Below are 6,759 nucleotides of genomic sequence, written 5' to 3' on the forward strand. Positions count from 1 at the left end.
TGTTGTTAAAACAACCAAAGTGGTGGCAATTATCCATGGTTGTCTTCACCGCTATAAAGTTTTTCTTGGGTTCAGTTTGAAAATCCCTTGCTCCAGGTAAAGTTTTTTCAGTTCCTAGTTATTTTTGCATCCACAAGTCTTTGGCTGTTGGTGAAGAAGCTGTTGTTTAGCCCTGGAATGGCTCCAAATCTTTCCACTGGATGTATTAGTTATCCTAAATTCATGACCATTGCTGAGGTATTTTTAGCTCTGCACAGCAGTTGTGAAACAAACCCTGCCACAAGGCAGGGGGACAGTCTGCAGGACTCCCTGAGGTCTCTCACAGCCCTGCTCCTTCCTTCTGAAGATCCAGGCACAATCATGCAGATGGCCATGAAAGCCTATCTAGGGAGCCAGCCAGGACTGTGACCAAGTGCCTCACCCCATCCCCATGCAATCCATGTCCAGGCTGCAGCTGAACATGCAGACAGGCATGATTTGTGTTTTCTTACAGCACAAGGGCCAGCTCTGCCTAGGCCCAGTGGTTATTTCAATCTTGAGCCCTTGGGGAGGTGGGGAGCTCCCTGCCACCCTTGTTCCCACTGTGGGACTGCTACAGAAACACACCGCAAAAGCTGGTAGGAGTGAGAGCAGAGCAGTTCTTTGCTCCATGCTTGCCGGCTTGCCTGCACTATGGACATGATGTTGTGTTGCCCACCAGCTGGGCTGATCCTCCAAGCGGCCCCACGTCCACACTCAATCACTTCAGAGCCTGGAAGCAGGCTCTCCTCTTTTATAAAAGCAGGGATCAGTACATCTGGCCTCTCCTCAGCTCCCTGGCTGTCCCTCCCAGCCCGCATGTCTTGCCAAGCTCTCCCTGGTCTGGGTTTAATAAACAGCGGCTCTGCTCCAGCGATGGAAACTGGATGCTGCAGTGGAGCATGGTGCAGGGCCATGATGTGACCACAGGGATGTTGCAGCAAGAGCTTCTGGGATGTTCCTCTCCCTCCTCACCCATGTTTCTGTGGTGGCACAGGTGACGTTTGTATTAGAAAACATACCGCTTAATTGCACAGCTGCTGAAGATGGGCATGGGGTTTTTCAAGGACAGAGCCACCCTAGAGTCAAGGATCGGTTTTGGTGGAAGCCAGGTTCCTCAGGTGGCTCCTACTTTGAGGATCTCTCATGGGCTGGAGGAAAGTGCTGATGAACTTTGGAGATGAGGCCACAGTATTTGGCAGTAATGTCATGTGACTTGCAAACCAAGTTTGGGCCAAGCTCTTTCCCTCTAAGATAGGAGTCACAGTTATATGGGATAAGAATTGCTCTTGGTCAGCTGGGGTTTCATGCAGGACCTGGGAATGGCCATCTTTCTCCAAAGTCAAAGAAGGAGTGGATATCTTGTGAGCGGAGCAGTTGTACCTCGAGGGCAAGACTGTGTACCTGGAGACACAGTGAAGCCCAGGGGAATCCCTGTGCAGGAAAGAGAAGGACATGAGTGTGCTCAGGTCAGGGTGTTCAAGGCACAAAAGGGAAACCTGCCATACCAGAAATCACTCCAGACTCCTGGTGGCATTGTCCTTGGACCACTCCTGGATGGTGGCTGCAGTTCTAGTTGCTCATTTTCAAAGGAGGAACCTAATCCCTCCAGGAACAGCTGATAGATAGGGCCCAGGGACCATTAGGAAATAAAGACTAGGAGTTACAAAGGAAACAAAGAGTTTAGCTATTCACCTTACCAAAATGAAGGTCAAGGGGGAACATGATGGGAAGTGTGCGAGGGAACAGCAAAGCATTGAGTCTATGCTGGTAGGGAAACACGTGGGTACCGAACCACAGGGTTTCAACATGCAAAATGGGGCTCCTGGTGGAGCCTTATGCTCCTTGTGCACATGGGGAGTGTGAGCACAGAGCCCCTAAACAGAGCTGCCACAGAGCAAACATGTTTGTGGAAAGAATATCACAGCACAACTGTCCTCAGTGGAGGAGTCCTCAGCTCCATGAGCCAGTAGCTGCTGGTCAGCCCCTGCTCTTGTACTAACACCTCCACCTAGTCATGAGGAGCATGTCTGTACTTTATCTTAGTTTTTCCCTCCCCTTTCTAGCCACTCCAGTCTGCAGAAATGCCAACCAGAAGCCAAAATTCAATGACTTTGTCTTTGGGTCCACCGATGATCAAACTATGACAGAAGTAGATGGCATTGATGAGGAGCATAGAGTTAAATTAGCCAATGAAGGTTTTGAAAAGGTAAAATCTTTCCTGCCCAGCTACTTTCCTGCTGGCCTCATCAAGAACATCACATTCTTGTGGTATACTTTCTTCTCCCCTCCTGGCCATAACCTGGCTCCCACTGTCTAAGTCCATGTGAAATCTGGTGGAAGATTGCTCCAGGCCATTTCAAGGCATTATGACATGCACTTTGCAGCAGGCAAGGTCAAATATCTGTGTGGTTCATCAGTTCCTCCATCCCTCTTTGAAGATGTTTTAAGCAGAACTTAAACCCGCTCTATCGGAGAATTTACTTAAACAGACTGATCTCCACAGAGAGACGGTTGTGAAGCTATATCACCTCCTCTGGCTCAGCCAGCAGTGACTGAGTGTTAACCAGCTGATTTCGGAACTCCACACATATCTTCCAGGGATAAGGCTTGACACCAAAGAGATGTGCCAATCAGTAAGTTCAGCCTGTCAGTTGCATGCCTGACCAGACGCACTCTGCAAGAAGTTTCTGATCTTCATGGCACTCAGGAGCCAAGTGAGCAACTGGCATAGGGATGTGCTAGACAGGCTTGGATGGCTTGAGATACCAGAGCTGTGCACCTTAGCCTGTACCAGAAGTTAATGTTCCCTTTGCTGTGATGGCAGGGATGCAATGGCACCATGCTCCTGGCTGCTCCTTGTCTTGGTCCAGCACATGCCATGGTCCCCCAAGCCTCACATCAAAGCTTGGGCTGTTTGAAAGTTTCCACACAGCTATGCCAGGCACCGGAGAACTGCACGGCTGTAAGACCAGCTCTCTATGGTCTCAGCATCAGCCTGAGGTTCCTCAGGAAGGGCAGCATGCAGACTGACCATAGCTGGATCCATCCCAATGTAAGCTGCACTCTGTGATGCTGCAGTGAGTGGAAAGCTGTATTACTGTGCCAGAGCAGGCTTGTAAGGTGAAAAACCAGCCTAAGGGCAAAGCCAGGAACACAAGTTAATTTGAGAACACAATGGTTATGCTAATCAAAACACCTTCCAGAGAAGAAGGCAAGGAAATTACCTAATCTCTCTGACCAGTGCCCAGTCAGCAGGAGCAGGGCTATATACAGCTCAAAAGAAAGGGCATTCCCATCTGGGCAATGAGAAAAGCATAAGGAGCTATTTTCTCCAGACTCTCTTCATCCACGCTGGATGCAGGAGAGACCCTCTCTTCCCATCCCCAAACTGGCTTCAGGTCCAGATAATTTTATGCCTCTCTTGAATGTTTGGCTGGACGCAAACTGGCATGACTCCAAGAGCTGGAATTTAACAAGAAACTTCTTCAGAACTTACAAAATATTACTAGATGCATTGCAGTAATTCAGGGACGTGCAGTTTGTCTTGCTCCACTGCCAACAGATTACAATGGGGCAATTGCTGGTAATATCAAGGGAACTCTTCTTGGTTCCCATGTATAACCTTAGCAGGGTTCATGCTCATTGCCTGACTCAACCTATGGAAATTGTAATCCAGCTGAAAGCAGCCCAGGAAGGACCTCCTAACATGCCAGGAATAAGCACAGCTCCAAGGTTTGAGAAATCCCAGGGCATGGCCCCAGATGGAAAATTTCAGGTATTTTAGGGATGCTACCACTACAGAGCACAAGAAGATGCACTTGCAGGGTTAAATAAAAAGCTGCAAAGTACTTCTGGCTTAAAAGAAACATGCATTTTCTGAGGACAGGCTTCTCTGGTTTAAGCTCTCCCATATTCACAAACCTTCTCTGCTTGTTGTAACCACATCTCAGATGTGAAACTGGTGCAACACCTCTGCTCCCCTGGTTGAAGCAGCCTTTGGGGAGAACAGAGGCATTTGCTGTCTGCAAGTACCTTTTGTCTGGTGCAACTGGAATAAAGCACAGGAAAGAAGTCCATGTCTTCAGCTGTACACATGAGAGTGTGTCAACACTGGTATTGTGTGCAGATGGCAACACCAGTTGGGGACTGAGTCAGAAGGGTGACTCTCTGGCTTGTGACACCAAGAAATTGCAGGCATAGACTCTCTGCAGGAGTACACACACTGCAGTAAAGACAAAACTAGGCTTACATGATCCATACATCTACTTCCCATCAGCAGATAACCTCCAACCAATCTAGCAAGTGGCTGTAGGCTTCAAAGATACCAACGCGAACAGGAGAGGTACCAGAGAGGCCACGACTGCTTTGGTTATGTGAAAGCCAGAACAAGCAGTTGGGGACGGGGCTGAACACTGCATGGGAAGAGCAAAGCCTGAGGGCCACAAGACACATGTGCCTCAGAAGGTCAAAGGGAAGAGGGAACTCAAAGCACAGCAGCCATCACCCTGCCACACCAACTCCTCTTATTTCTGTGCTGGTTTTTCCAGGAACCACTGTGAGGAAAGTGTGTATGGTGTCCACAGCTGGAGGTTTGGATGCACCTGGAGGGACTGCAAAATCTTGGCACAAGAGCCAGGAAGGGAAAGCTAAGTCCTAAAGGGGTTTCTTGTGCTTCATGGTTCAATCAAAGCTGCAGACAGAGATAATGCCTTTCATCCAGACACTCGCCTCCAGACAGATAATTTGGTTTTATGTATTTATTTATATTTGTTGCATCACCCCAACACACAGCAATTATCATTAATGAGTCTCACTCACTTTGGGTCTGTTTGGTCATAAGAAGCAGGAAAAGTGAATGGACCCTTTCTAGAGTCATCTTCTTGGGCTGCTTGGTGGCACTGGAGCACAACCCCATAGGGAAAAACATCTCCCTGTGGCTTTGTGTCATGTCTTTATAGGCATGCTACTAATGGCAGTTTCCAGTATGTCACAGCAAACCACTGCAACACACTTTGAATACAAAGGCAGTACCATCACCCCCAGTTTTCAGGAGGAGAAATGCAGGCAGAGAGAGGATGCAACTTCTACTAGGTCTGTCCTGGGTGGTGATATCCCCCAGGTCCTAGCTGAAAGTGCTGACTCCCCAGCGAGCATGGCATCATCCCACCATTCATGTCTTTCAATACAATACACAGGGGTTCCTCCCAAAAATTCACGTTCCACACTCACGTAAGAAAAATACACCCTATAAGTGGCATATTTTTCTGGGGTAGAAAAATTCCTGATTTGGATATGGAATTCCCCTTTCCCCTCACCTTCACAAATTTTAAGGGGCTTTCTATGGGAAAAAAATACCTTGTATTTTTTTTTTTTTCTGTTGATTTTCTCCTGTTTCCATGTTCCTCCAGCCCACAGACCACAAAGTGACAGCCATGGAGCGTGGAACTGATCTGTGAGCCAGCGGTGGGTGGGAGATGGGAAGTCAGTGGATGCTGGTGTTGGAGTAAAGACCAGGGGAGGCAGGTGGCCCAGGAGCCTCTCCTCCAACACAGGACACGAGTGCTCCATCAGCTCCCACGGTGCAGAAGGTGCCATGGCTGGACCCCTCACGGTCCACGGCAGCCTGGGCAGGACAGGCAGGTGTGCAGGCACACTGTGGATGCAGAAATTGGGTAGTACCTGAGGCTGGGCGTGCCTGGGAGAGGTCCTAACCCGGACAGCCTTCCTGCCCCTGTCAGCCCTCTAGTCTGCTTGAGTGGATAGAAACCTTCACCCTTTCAGCTCAACACCACCTGAGCTTACAATACTTTCACACCATTGCTTATTCCTCTGCCTCTGTGCACTAGCAAAAAGTAGACAATCTCTCTGTCTGTATTTTGTTAAATCTCTTTATTTCAGTGTCACATGAAGCTCCTTCCCCTCCACACACTCCTTAGGATGAATTTCTCTTGTTGGGCACAAGCATCCAACATGCACCGGCTATTGTGAGGGAAGGTTTGCAAAGAGCCAGCAGCACCTCTTTGTCTCTGCTGGAAAAACCTTGCTTTGAACATCCTGGGAGCTGCCACATCAACACTGCAATGTATCAGAAGGTCTTGAAACCAGACACACCTAGGGATGGTTATTTACCCAGCAAAGCTGAACCAGTGTAAAGGGAGTGCTCTGAACATACTGACTGTGTAACAGGACCAGTGAACCAGATCCGGAGTAGAAGAAGAAGTAGAAGAGGAGAAAAAGGAAAAAGAAAGAAAAAGGGGAATAAAATATAAGCAGCTTTCATTCAAAAAAATATACCAGGAAACCTCAAGCTTGGGGAAAAGTTAAAACTGTGGGTGAGGTGGCACTGAATAATGCCAAGGTAAATCCTAACTCTGAATTACTCTTCTTAGTGCAGAGCTGTGTACCTGCACTCCACTGTCCGAGAACATACTGTGCTTGCTGCCTGCAAAAAACACTTTGTACTCAGGAGTCTCTTAGCAGAACAGGGACTTTTCTATTAGAAAAAAAAAAAAAAAGACCTCTCTGAATAAGAATATGGTTACACCCAGGTGACAAGCTGACATATCGTCCAGGTGAGGGGTTTCAACCAACACAAGCCCAGACCTTGCTGCAGCAGCACAGTATGATGGCTGATTTTGGGGTTTGGGGAAGTTTTCGGGTGTGGGAGGCAGGGATGAGCTAAGAGTTTTGGGAGAAATGTTCCTGTTCCAGGTTTGCCAGAGGTATCTCATTTGTCCC

Source organism: Patagioenas fasciata, chromosome 3, assembly GCF_037038585.1.
Source record: "Patagioenas fasciata isolate bPatFas1 chromosome 3, bPatFas1.hap1, whole genome shotgun sequence".
Taxonomy (NCBI): Eukaryota; Metazoa; Chordata; class Aves; order Columbiformes; family Columbidae; genus Patagioenas; species Patagioenas fasciata.